The 14126-nt window shown below is 49.3% G+C and overlaps 1 protein-coding gene across 1 annotated transcript in view; it reads right to left on the reverse strand.

Annotated features, from left to right (window-relative positions):
* Positions 1 to 14126, reverse strand: part of NUP54 (nucleoporin 54) — a 768463-nt gene that overhangs the window by 650192 nt on the left and 104145 nt on the right. The window lies entirely within an intron of this gene.

A 14126-nucleotide genomic window follows, 5' to 3' on the forward strand; every position in this document is an offset into this window, starting at 1 on the left:
CCAAGAGGGAGGGCGCCAGAGTCTTCCTGTCGCTCTCGTGCAGCATTAAAATGGTCACCCCCAAGAGGGAGGGCGCCAGAGAAAAAGGTGCGATCACCTCACATTTCAGTTCCCCAACAATAACAAGCATTGGCATTTGGCCTGAGCATACCTATTAGGCATGTGCTAGGCACTGCTATTAGATGCCCAAGTACTCGTACCATTTTGCACCCGCCACCATCAATGGCCAGTTAATACCACGATGGTAGTGCCTGGCAAGTGCCTTTCCCATGCCTACCCAAAAGCCCAAATTGTTGACATTGCCAGTGCTTGTTTTTTTTGGAATCACAAGCACATTTGTAAACTATTAGTAACATACGCATTATTCGGTTCTGCCTTTGACCGGGAGCAAGTCACACTTACCTTTAGGAGAAGAACCTTGTGCACCTCCCCAAAAGCTCACAAATTGGATCAATATTTGACGCGCAGTACGTATTCATGCCAACCCTCCCGATTTAGGCGGGAGACTCCCGATTTTTATGTGAAAAATATTGCTATTTTTCAGTCTCCCGCCTAAAAATAACTGTAGCCCCAATGCATTCCTATGGGAAATATGCGTCTCCCGATTTCCCTGTGGAAATCTCCCTCCCAGGTGCAACTGAATGTTGGCATGTAACTGTACGGCTAAGGTAAATGTGTGCACCAGAATACGTGGGTTTTGTAAATAATACTTAACATATATATATATATTTTTTAAAGAAATCCCAAATTGTGTAAATAATACAGCCTCCATTGGACCCATCACCAGGAATATAGTTGGCCACAATGTTATACTGCCTCCCTTATTTACATCCACAGAGAAATAGAATGAAATGAATTGCATGATGAATCGATGGCGAATCAAACACAATAGAATTTCAGGAGATCCATACCTCTGTATTACTGACATGTTGTCTGTCTGTCAGTGGCACCACACTGTGAAAACAATTCGAACCCGCCATGATAACATGAGGGTATTTGATGTGATTAATGCCTTAATATAGAGGTGTCTGAGTGGGATGTATTAAACCAGTGCTCAACAACACTACCCTATTGTTGTGTGGCCCAGCGGGGTGTGGGTAGCCACTCACACATGCACACACACATACATGCACAGAGGAGTCAGACGCGATGTTGCCGGTTGCATCACCCGGCGGCAACTGCCGCAAGGACTTTCTTTATTACATTGCGCATGCGCGGGCCCTAGCGAGGCTCGCGCATGCCCAGTGCACACTCGGGACGTCACATCCCTTTTTATCTTTAACAACAAACAACAACATGAAGTTAACTTAATAAAACATTAACTGGAGCGACCTGACAGCAGGTCTATTCCCATCACTTACTGACGGCCACGGATATCCTGAGCTCAGTCCCCTGAGTCCAACACATAGTCCTTGAGACGGGCAGGCGGTCTCCTGGACACTCTTGATGGATACCTAGATGTGACTGGTGGGGCCTCCGTGCTCGCTTCCGCCGCTGGGGCTCCGATGTTCATGGGTTCCTCGCCCAGCTCTTCAGGGCCTTCTTCCTGGGCGGGCACGGCTTGGGCACTGGACATTCCTGTTGATGTGTCCACCTTCTTGAAGAAAGACACATTACGCGTGACCGTACCGCGCTCACAGGCGGCCGTCACCATGGTCCCCTTTACATGGGTGACCTTCCAAGGGTGTGGTTCAAACGGTAGAGCTAGCTTTCCTTTGGGGTGACGGTTCTTGACTAGCACTGAATCTCCGACACGGATCTCCTTGCCCTGCAGGCCTCGTCTGTCACTTTCCTTCTGGTTGTGTATGGCCCGCTCTTGTCGTACTTTTTCATTGTCTATGATGCCCGGACTCCTCCCCTCCATTTCAGGTATCATTCCTCTGGGGCAGCGCCCAAACAGTGCCTCCGCCGGGGCGACACCCGTGGACTGATGGGGTGTGGTCCGATATTCCCGCAAGAACTCCACTAGCTTCTTCTGCAGGTCGTCAACTCCGTTGGCCGAGATCCTCAGCACTTTATTCAGCGTGCGCATCATTCTTTCCGCTTCTCCGTTAGCGCGAGGCCACAGTGGCGAGACTCTGCGGTGCTGTATTCCCCTATCACGGAGGTATTGTGCACATTGGTTGCCGGTAAACGGCGGTCCGTTGTCGGAGCAGAGCATCTCCGGAAAGCCGTGTGCTGCAAACATTCTGTCGAATGCCCTCATGGTGAATTCTGTTGCCGTTGATTCTACCACCTCCACCTCCGGGTATCTCGACCGTTGGTCGACGGCTACCAGGAAATACATGCCCCGACCCGTCGAACCAAAGTCTACATGGATTGTCCCCCACGGCTTCTCACTCCGCTCCATCGAGCTTATAGGGGGAGCCCTTTCTCCCGGGGTCGCCGCCTGGCAAGCCAAACACCTCTTCACAAAGCCCTCGACCTGTTCTTCTAGATCCGGAAACCACACCTTTGGTCGTAGTCTCGCTTTCGTTTTGACCACCCCTTGATGTCCGATGTGTGCCAGTTCAAGCACCCGCTTCCTTAGTGTCTGCGGGATTACAATTTGCCTCCCTCTCAGTAGCAGACCATCATCGGAGATTGAGAGCTCCTCCTTTACCCGCCAGAGTGCCTGAAGATCTCTCTGGGCCTCCTGCTGGCGCCAGGAGTTGTTGCGCAGCATCCCCCTCCATTCTCCACTTCTAATGGCCTCCTTAGTGATGTCAAAAACTTCATCCTTGGATGACTCTGAGGCAATGGTGGCTCTCGACAACGCTACAGGGAGCGCCCCATCCACCACATGACAGAGTAGTCCCTGGCAGTCTGACACCTCTCCGCCTTTGTTGGTACCTCCAGCGTTGGGGTGACGTGACAGGTAGTCCGCCGGATTGTTGGTGCCTGGCCTATATATCAGTCGCACCCCATACTCCATCAGGGCCAGCATCCACCTCTCTATTCTTGGTGGCGGCTTCGAAGATAGACCCGCCAGTATTGGTAGTAGGGGCTTGTGGTCTGTTACCACTATCACAGGCTTTCCCAAAATATATAGGCGGAAATGGTGGCAGCCCCACAAAATGGCGAGCGCCTCCCTCTCAATTTGCGAGTATCGCATTTCAGTATCAGAGAGGGCCTTGCTGGCGTACGCAATGGGTCTCATGTCTCCTCTTCCATCCGCTGCAAAAGCACTGCCCCCACTCCCACCGGACTGGCATCGACGACAATCTCAGACTCTACGGCGGGGTTAAAGTAGGCCATAGTGTCCCCATCCGACAGGGCATTCTTGAGGGCCTGAAACGCCTCCTGCTCCTTGCCTTCCCACTTCCACACTGCATCGCTTCTGGTCAATGCTCTGAGGGGTTCTGATAAGGAGGCGAGGCCCTTGATAAAGCGTCCGCAATAGTTCACCATCCCCAGGAAGATTCTTACCTCCGTGGGGGATGTTGGTGCCGCTGCCTCTCGAATGTCCCTAATCTTCTCCGGGTCCGGTGACACTCCTGCTGCGTGAAATATGAACCCAAAAAACCCAATCCGATCTTTGAGGAACTCACATTTCTGGCGGTGCAAGGTGAGGCCTAGGTCGTGCAATCTCTTGAGTGTGCTCTCGAGCCTTCTCATGTGCTCGGCTTCTGTGTCCGCAAACACCAAGATATCGTCACTTATGTTCAACACCCCTTTTAGGCCTGCGAGTGCCCCTCTTATAGTGTTCTGAAAAACCTCCGCCGCTGAGGAGATGCCAAAACTCAGGCGTTTAAATTGATAAAGCCCCTCGTGCGTCGTGAAGACGGTGATGAACCTAGAGTCTTGGTGGAGCTCAAGCTGGTGATAGCCCGCTCGTAGGTCTAATTTCGAAAATACTTTCGCTCCCTGTAGTTCGCCTATAATATCGTCCAGCGTTGGCGTGAGGTGCCTCTCCCTCTTAATTGCGGCATTGGGGAGACGCATGTCCACACAAATTCTCACAGCCCCTGGCTGCTTCGGCTTTGGCGCTACTACTATGGGGGATACCCAGGGTGTCGGCCCTTCCACCCTTTCAATTATGTCATTGTTGACCAGCGAGCAAAGCTCCTCTTCCACCTTTTCCCTCAGGTGGAACGGAATCCGCCTGTGCTTCAGGGCGGTTGGCCTGATCGTATTATCAATGTGCAGCCGCTCCGGTGGTGCTTTCAACTTTCCGACCCCTTCAAAAATGCCTGTAAATTTGTTTAACAGCACCTCGATGTCCATCTGATAAACTGCCATTGTGAAATGGACCAAATTCAGGGCCTCGGACGCTGCACAGCTGAGCAACGAGTGGCGGCTCACGTCCGTAACGAAGAAACGTGCCTTTATGGTCTTACCTTCCTTGGACACGGGTGCTATAAACACGCCATCAATTGGAAGGGGGGTATCCCCACCAAACGTAAAGATCTTGGCAGTTGATGTGCTTAGCGCCGGAGGTCCCGGAATCCGCCTATAGTGGTCTGCGGCCAGCACACAGACCGATGCACCTGTGTCGATGAGCACTTGCGTCGGCACCCCCTGGATGTCGACTACGCATTTAGGCTGTCTCTTGTTCTTGGCACCAGAAGCAATGTTCGAGATGAAGAATACTTCTTCTTCCTCCTCCTCCTCTTCTGCCATGTGAAGCCTTTGTATCTCCTGCTCCAACGCCGCGATGCTTCGCATTTTTCTTGAGCCACCGCCACGTGCTCTGGCTGGGCCTCTCTGCACTGACACCGGGGCGGGGGCGCGACACATTTGGGCATAATGGCCAGGTCTATTGCATCTGCCACATGACCTGTCCTTGGCAGGACATTCCTCTGAGTGGGCAGGTCATAGCCGCACTGCTGGCAAATGCTGTCAGACCCCGCAGTCGAGCGACTTTCCTGCTTTCTCTGCCCCCACTTGTCTCTTGACATCGACCGTTTCCCCATAGCGAATGCTTCCTCCGATGCTCCTGGACGCACCGCCGGGTCCATTTTCGCACCTCTGGACTCGGCCAGCTCAAATGTTCTGCCACTGTTCAATATCTGCTGCAGGGACCAGCCTGGTTCTCTTAACACTTGTCTCCGCAGTTTGCTGGAACTGCAACCCTGTAGAACCTGATTACCTATCATGCACTCATCATTGTCCCATCGACAAGAGGTGGCCATCATTCGAAGCCGGGCACAAAACTGTCGAGCGACTCCTCCTCTCTCTGCTTTTCCCCGCAGAAGAGGAACCTCTCATAGTCGACATTCGAGAGCGGTATGAAATAGTTCTCCAGCGCCTTTTTCACCTCGGCATATGTGCCTACCTGCAAGTTGAGGGACTTGTAAATGCGTAAGACCTCTAAGCCTGCCGAGTATAACAAGGTGGCCCTCTTTGCATTGTCATCATTAATCCCCGTTGCTGTAAAGTACATATCCAGTTTTTTGATCCAAAGACGCCATCTTGGGCCCAATTTCGAAGGGGGTCCTGACACATCAAATTCTTGCATGGGTAACAAGGCTCCCTGTTGTGCTCTCGCCGCCACCGCTGCAGTTTCTGCCTCTCCATCACTGTCTGCCATGTTCACAGGTCGCACAGGCACCTCCTGCTGGGCTGGAGGCCGCAAACCTGACTCTGGAGGGTATTGCACGTACCTTCACTTCTCTTACTGCATGGGGTGGCCCCCTTGTTACATTTTGCTGCTTTCAGGTCCCCTTCATGTGGTGCCTCTCTTCAATGGGCCATCCTCTGTGTGTGGAGGATAGCCAGAAATTCCAAAAATTGGTAGAAATGGAGCCAGTGGCGCACGAGCACCTTCTCAGGCCGCTACCACTGTGCTCCTGCTTCTAGAACGTCGCCGGAATGCACCCGCCGGGTCCGTGACTCATCTGCCGTGACGTCGCTGCTACAACGTGCCATGTGTGTTTCACGAGCACTGTGCAGCATCCCGCCTCGTCGCCAGTTGTTGTGTGGCCCAGCGGGGTGTGGGTAGCCACTCACACATGCACACACACATACATGCACAGAGGAGTCAGACGCGATGTTGCCGGTGGCATAACCCGGCGGCAACTGCCGCACGGACTTCCTTTATTACATTGCGCATGCGCGGGCCCAAGCGAGGCTCGCGCATGCCCAGTGCACATTCGGGACGTCACACCTCTCTAACATTAATGGTCATTTCTCATTGATTATTGCATGCTCGCCTCTATTTTTGCTAAGGCACATGCTATCTGGGCCAAGACTGAAACGTCCCCATATGTCGGCAAGTGAAGGGGAAACAGGTAATACTCCAGTGCTTGACAAATGGCTTCTATTGCCAGGCTTCTATCCCCACAGCTGGAACAAAGCAGACATGTGTGATCCACGAGATAAGCCGGAAATAACAGTAATGACTTAAAGGGGCCTTTGCAGAAATGCAGGAAGATCAACATGGAGTTCCTTCCCTCCCCACTCAAGGTGTCGCTCAACAGGACGCTGAACAGATTCCCATTTGGGTCGATTCCCAATTTCTATAAGGCCACCGAGCTCCCCAACCCTGTACCATCAATGAGCCAGAAACCAAGCTGGTGTCCTAAGCAGTTGCAAATCTAAGGGAATTCCGACGAAAGGACTGGGTCTGTGGAACCAAAGAAGAAACCTTTGAAAGAAGGAACTACAAGGCTAAGGAGCTTTGTAACAAAAAGGATTGTTGTGTATCAAGAAAGAGGCAAATAACTCCACTCTGCTATATCTGATACTCTTGATGTCTGTGCCCCTGTCATGAGGATCCGCCTGAAGCCCAAAGCCAAGTGCAACGCCTGCTACGACTCAGACCTTGTCACCCTTAAACGCAAGTGCAGGGTGGCTGAGCGGAAATGGCATGCTTCCTGTACATCCTCTGACAAATTGGCCTCCCGCCTGCTCCAAAGGCAATACCGGCTCTCTGTCCACTCCAAGAAGAGAGCCCTCCTCCAAGTCTGCGTCTCTGCGGCATCCAACAACCCGGCCAAACTCTTTAAAATCTGAAAGGAGCTGGCCAATCCTGCTGCAGTCTCTACCTCTCCTGTTCCCTCCCAGGCCCTCTGCATGGCCCTGGCTTCTCATTTCATCTCAAAAACTCAGGGCATCCTGTGCTCTCTCTCTTCCTCTCCTCCTCCTCCCTCTACTCCCCGCTGTTCCTCCGGCCCTTCTGTGGCCACCTCTCCTCCCTCCTTCTATGCCTTTCCCCTGTTCTCCCCTGATGAGGTTACTAGACAGGTCTGATCTCTGAAAGCGTAAAAACAGATTCTCCCCTGTTCCTCTAAAACCATCAAGGGCCACAGTGACACCCTATCTCCTACTCTGGCTGACTTCTGCAAACACTCAGTCGCCACTGGAGTCTTCCCTTCTGCTCTGAAGCACTCCCTTGTGCACCCTCTTGTTAAGAAACCCTCAGCCGACCCTTCCTGCCCGGCTAACTACAGCCCAATCTCCATCACTCCTTTCCTGGGCAAACTCCTGGAAAAGCTGGACATCTTCCAGCTTAATCTTCACACTGAATCTGTTGGTTATCTCCATGACCATCAGTCTGGCTTCAGAGCTGCCAGAAGCATGGAAACTGCTCTCCTGAACATCTGTGAAGACCTGCTCTCCAACCTTGATTCCTATACCCCGTGTCCTCATCTAACTTGATCTCTCTTCGGCCTTTGACACAATCAATCATGCCATCCTGCTCAACCGTCTCCATGAGAACCTGGGTATCACCGATCAGGCCCTAATCTGACTGACCTCTTTGTTCTCCGATCGACCCTCCCAGGTCCAACTTGGGTCCTTCCTCTCCTCTATCTCTATCTCTACCTGTGATGTTCCCCAGGTGTCTAACCTCTCTCCCTGGCTGTTCAACCAATACCTGGCACTCCTTGCCCACCGCATTGCCGCTCTCTGCCCCAACTTTCAGTGCTATGCAGATGACAGCTAGTTTTCAGGCTCCCTTCCGCCACCTCATCTCCTTCTTTCATCTCTGACTGTCTGTCCGCTATCCAGGAGTGGTGTGTGCCAATGATCTCTGCCTTAATGCCAGTAAAACTGAGATTCTCCTCACTGGCACACCTGCACCCTCCTTTCCTGGCGTTCTCTGGCCGGCCTCTCTTGGCCCTCTTCCTTCTCCCACCTGTGTATCTAAAACCCTTGGGGTCATCTTCGACTCCACACTCTCCTCTCTTCACATCTCTGACGTCTCTAAGAGGTCACACTATCAGCTGCACCTCCTCAGAGATATTCTTCCTTTTCTCTCCTTTCCCCAGAAGCTCACTGTCTCCAGAGCTCTGGTTCTCTCTAGGCTGGACTACTTCAACAGCCTCTTTCTAAATCTGCCTGCTTCTACTCTCCGCTCTCTGCAACTCATCCAGAACAGGACTGCGAGACTTGTCCTTGGCCTCAAGCCCAAGGGTCGTATCTCTCCAGGATTGAAATCACTGCACTGGCTCCCAGTGGCTGTGAGGGTCAAGTTCAAAATCCTCTGCATTGTCCACAAGGCCTTCTGGGGCCTGGGGCCTCAATGCATTCCACTCCCTTTTCCTAAATAGCTTAATTCTCAAGCTCTTCGCTCATCCGACTTCAACTCCCTCAGGGTCAGTCGCTTCACCAAGCAACAAGTTGGTCGTAGATCTCTATCTTTGGCTGGGGCCTCCCTCTGGAACAGCCCCCCTGCCTCCCTGAAACTTGAGAACCATCTCCAGTTGCAGAAGCACCTCAAGACCTTCCGATTTTTACTTCTGCATTCCTCCTCTCCCTTGCTGAACTGCTGGCGTAAACTGCACTGGTCACCTGGCTACCTTCTGATCTCGGGCCCCGCCAGTTGCACACCTGCACTGCTTCCCGGGCAACCCCTGCACTTTGGGGCTGTTTATGTATCCCTACAGTCCCCTACCAGCTCTTGACACTTGATGTCTGCACTTACCCCTGCAACAAGCTGGCCGCACTTTTCTACTTATTGTTTAATTTATTGTATTTATATTGTTTTTGTCGATCCTAAGTATTGCACTTCCCTCTCCAAACACCCTCCGCACTTTTCCCTTCTTGCCTCCCCCGCACTTGCGCGATCTCAATGTCACCTGGCCTAGTAAGGTCTTTGTCTTCCCTCTGTTCCCCTTCCCTTGCCTTGTCGCCCTTGAAACACTTGTGTATAGGCGCGTTATAAATGCTATATCATATCATAACTGTTAGACCAAGAATCACTGGCATGGTGTTGAAGAATCCAGGGGAAGGGAATCACCATCTGGAACCAAGGTCCTTTTACCTTGGAGGACCATTGTGTTGATTGTAAACCAATAAAGCTATAAAAAACTGTTACATCACTGGAATCAATGAAGAATCTAGGGGAAGGGAATAAACCTCTAGAACCAAGGTTTGCTACTCTTGGTGAATTTTGTGTTGAAAGGATTAATTAATCTGAGACAAAGTCCATGAGAAGGGAACTTCCCTGGAACTAAAATATTGTTTTGACTTTGGAATACCTTGGAATTTGAATTGGGAAGAGAAACCAGGGGAAGGGAGTCATAATCTGGACCAAAGGTCCTTTTACATAGGAGAACCTTTATGTTGGAGTCGTTCTATTTTTTCTTTATGCTTTATGCCTCGCTTGTCCCACTCTCCAACCCTGGTTCATGGTATGCCAACAACTTTTGCATTTTTTTATGTGATGTGCTAATTTTGTCTTATATCAATCACTATTTTCTGTTTTGTGATGATGCTGTTAATGTTCATATCCAAATCGGGTGTGACATTTCGGAATTTGGTTGTGCTTGTCATATCATGTTACATTAATTATTCAGCCTTGAGAACGACCTGTGTGTCGAAACACGTGTCGGCTGTTTCCTGCCACAATTAAAGCATCAACAATATTACTAGTGTGCCTTATTGTTGTAATGTCTAGCGCATCTCCACCTCACCCTCCTCTTTACTAGTTTTCAATACCAGCCAGGGTGGTCTGGTTGGCATTGGTGGTAATGCTGCTGACATTTAAGTCTTCAGATTGAATTTCTAATCCAATCAGTGATCACTAGCGCACAGACCCTTACTTGCAAACCCACAGTTTTGTTAGAGCATATTTTGTTGTCAGTCTGTGCCAGCTGACTTTCGCTGTCCAACGATGGTTGATTATATGTCTATCAGAGACAAAGATAGGGCAGCACTATTTGCCCCTAGGGGTAGCACTGATGACGCTTTTAAGAGTCATTTTTCAGCACCTGAGACTCTTAAACAAAAATGTATTAAACTTGAAAGTTTATCAAAAAAAGAAATCAACAAGTATTGGGAACAAGCATCCCTTACTAATTACCTTGAGAATAACCTTATCCCTAGAGGCTTGCGGATTCTAACATTCCCTAATTTTGACCATGAAGAGGATGCGGATCTAGCAGAACAATGGGTAGAAAATCTAAATCAAAGTTCCAAACATATGTTAGAATTATTAATCTTACATGCTACTAGAGAGCATAACGAGCCCTTTCTCAAATTCAAGAAATCAAGGAGCAAATTAGTAAAATGCCTAATGCCAAAGAAACTAAGCAAAAGAATTTTGAGAAAATGCATGATATCTTAGTAGAGTACCAAGATGAAATTAAATCACAGAAACTTCAGAAGTATTTTCGTGACGACAAAGATTACCGTCAGGATAGAGTTTACACTTTTCAACCAAAGTATGATAACATCAGTACTAATTCTAAACCACCTTCTGCTAATACTACCCCTGTTAGTTCTGATCCCGATTCAGAAACAGAACCAAACGAATCAGATGTTAATGAGGCCCAATCGGGTAAAATCCCCAACTTGAAAGGTAAACCTTTTTTGGGCGAAATCAGGCGCTACAAAAAGGGCAATGTCAGATTCGCCAATACCAAACAAGTCAGATTTACCAAAAACCCAACTGTGTTTACACCAACCATGCCAAGCATACCAGGGGCAGGAGGGGGGTAAACGGCAGCGGAAGCGGAAGCTCGGACGAGGACACGACCCGTCCAGGGATCTTGACTCGCTCTAAGAAACGTTTGTGTCTATAGTTGATCCAGACCTAGTGATTAATCTCTCTGATCGTCCTCTATCTCATGATGTAAATTCTGCACTTAATAAAGGCTTATCTTTTTCTCCAAGTATTGGCACTAACTTTGTGAATTTTCAGGTTGATTTATTTAAGTTTTTGAGGAAATTAAAGTTGAAAAAGATTTTTGCAACTCAAGTTACAATGTATAATCCCCAGCCTAAACCGGATCCCCCCAGATCCTTCACCATTGGGGATTTAAATGTTATTGAGACTTTGGTCACTTTAGACCATGAGGCCTGTTCACAATCATCTAATGTTGGCCAAAACTTAGACGTCAACTCACTTCATTTGAATCTTAAAGAACTTAAATCCAAGTCTAAGTTCACTCCTCAATTTTCTGCAGATAATGTCATTGAAACCTTTAATCAAGCACTGACACAAGATATTCATGCATATTTGGATAAGCAGACTAACCCACACAGAAGAAGTAATCTTACTATTAACCAAAGGAAAGCATTACAAAACCTAGCGGAAGACACCGCTATTGTCATCAAAGAGACAGACAAAGGGGGTAATGTCATTCTTAATACTTCTGACTATATTACTATGGGCTGCAATCATTTGCATACCCCTGGCTGCTACAAAGTTCTCAAATCCAATCCTACTAAGCGTGTGGTCACAGATCTTCTTGAATTAATTGATACCTGGCATTGTAAAGGTTTTCTAACTGATGATGAGAAACAGTTTCTGTCTAACACTGATCCCACTATACCTACCATGTATTCTCTCCCAAAGATACATAAACCTTTTGAGACCTTACCTGAGGTACGGCCCATTATGAGCGGTATCCACTGGGCTACTGAAGGCCTTTCTACATATTTGGACGAGGCTCTTAAGCCTTTTGTTGTACAAATGTCATCCTATATCAGTGACAGTACTCACATTCTACAATCCTTGCAAACAATTACTTGGGAACCAGACTACATGCTGGCAACAATTGATGTGGTTGCACTTTACACTAATATCAATCATGATTTAGCCTTGCAAACAACTGATTATGTGTTTAGGAACACCTCAGCATCTTATTCTGATCATGTCTTTATGCTTAAGCAATTCCTACAATTTGTACTTGCAAACAATGTGTTCATTTTCAATGACCAGTTTTATCTGCAAGTGAGGGGTGTGGCCATGGGGGCAAAGTTTGCACCCACTTTGGCTAATCTTTTCATGTCTTTCTATGAAGAAACACATATTCTTAACCAAGCGCAATTTGTGTCTAACATTGTAATGTGGCGACGTTATATTGACATTTTTTTGATGTGGAAGGTTTCTGAAGCCTCCTTTCTTACCTTTTTAAGCTTTGCTAACACCAATGGGTTTGGAATTAGCCTTACGGGCCTTTGTAATCCATGCCAAATTGATTTTCTGGATTTACATATCTTTCATGAAGGTGACAATGTATACACTAGCACTTACAGAAAACCTACTGAAGTAAATTCAATCTTGGCTGCTCAGAGCAACCATCAACGCGCCACTATCGATAATATTCCAATGGGTGAATTCCATAGGGCCAGACGCAATTGTACCTGATCTAGAGATTTTGAAAGAGAATGTAATGGGCCTCATTCCGAGGTTCGCGTTAAATCACTGACTTTACCGGCATGGCGGAAATACCGTATCCGCGTTGGTAGCAGGGCGTAATTAGCACCATATTCCGACCTCGCGGGCACGAGCTTTCCGCCATGCCGGTAAACCCCCTAGCACCATACCGGTAAAGGGCGCGTCAAACCCCTTACCGACAACAACCGACACGTAACTAACACCATCGCCCTCCACCTAGTGCGTAAATAGCGGTGCCCATAATTAATGATGACCGTAAATTACGGGCACCGGTAAATACCTCAAACGGAAATTACGTCATCGAACAGGAACGGGAAGCATCATGGCGGCCATCTTTAAAATCACAATCCATTGCAATCCTCCCCATACAGGACTCGTGGGAATATTGTGATAGGCAAAATAGACTCCAGAGACCAGCATCATGCCAAAAGAATTGAAAAAGGGTGCTGCGCGCATCAGGAAGGAGAAATTCTCCCAGGATGAGCTCCAGGTACTCGTTGATACTCTGCATGAACATGCTGAGATTGTTTTCAGCAGCGACATGCGCAGGCCCACCATCCTCAGGAAGAAGGAGATATGGGAGCTGGTCTCGCAGAGGGTGAGCGCTGCCGGAAACACCACCCGTAGCACGACGCATTGCCGCAAACGCTGGGATGACCTCCGTCTGAGGGCGCGGGCCATCCTCTCAGCAAACCGCAATCTGGCCCTAGAGACAGGAGGAGGCCCAGCCTCACCCATAAAAATTATGCGCTGGGAGGAAACATGTGCAGAGATGATGGGCACAGAAGCCATCGAAGGCGTTGGCGATATGGATTGCGGTGATCCTTCATCAGCTGACGCAGGTGAGTGCCATGAGTGTAAACAGTACATGCATCCCTAATGCAAGTCATCGCCAAGGGCTGGTCAAGCAGTCACATCATGTTTGGGTAAACACCCCCCCTCCAACGATGCCGTATCAACTGGGACCCAGGATGATGTCAGGTGCAAGGCTGACACCCATATTGGGCATGCCACACAAAAAGCTGGTCAATGTCAGTCACCACAGTACTCCGCCAACATGAGTGACCCTGCCGACAGTATGCTTTTCCCATCCAAGCAAAGATTACAGTCACACTCAGCACCCAAATGTCACCAAAACGCTGCTATCCCATCGTAATACCATTGTCTGGAAGTAATTCTGACCCCCAGATCATTGCTCATGCTGTCTCTCTCTTGCCCCCCACAGGCACCGGTCATGAAAGTGAGGACCAGGAAGGCCCCCGGACAAGTACCTCCCGGGGCACAAGCAGGGGACAGCACACACCTGCAAGCAGGAAGAAGGCACATGCCACACCACCTGCCCTAGCAACCCCCATGGAGGGTACACAACCCGCATCCGCGGCCCTGGACATGCCTGCAGTTCTGCGGGACACATGCCCCACGCAGCACCATGAGGGATCGAGTGCGTCAGGGGAGAATGCTGCCATGTGCATCCTCGATGTGCCAGGCAGCACATCACCAAACACCATCGACAACGTGGAGGAGCCCAATGACTATGTACAGAGCCCAGACACTCCCTCGTACAGCCAGGTTGCCC

Source organism: Ambystoma mexicanum, chromosome 6p (assembly GCF_040938575.1).
Source record: "Ambystoma mexicanum isolate Mex_15411 chromosome 6p, UKY_AmexF1_1, whole genome shotgun sequence".
Lineage (NCBI taxonomy): Eukaryota > Metazoa > Chordata > Amphibia > Caudata > Ambystomatidae > Ambystoma > Ambystoma mexicanum.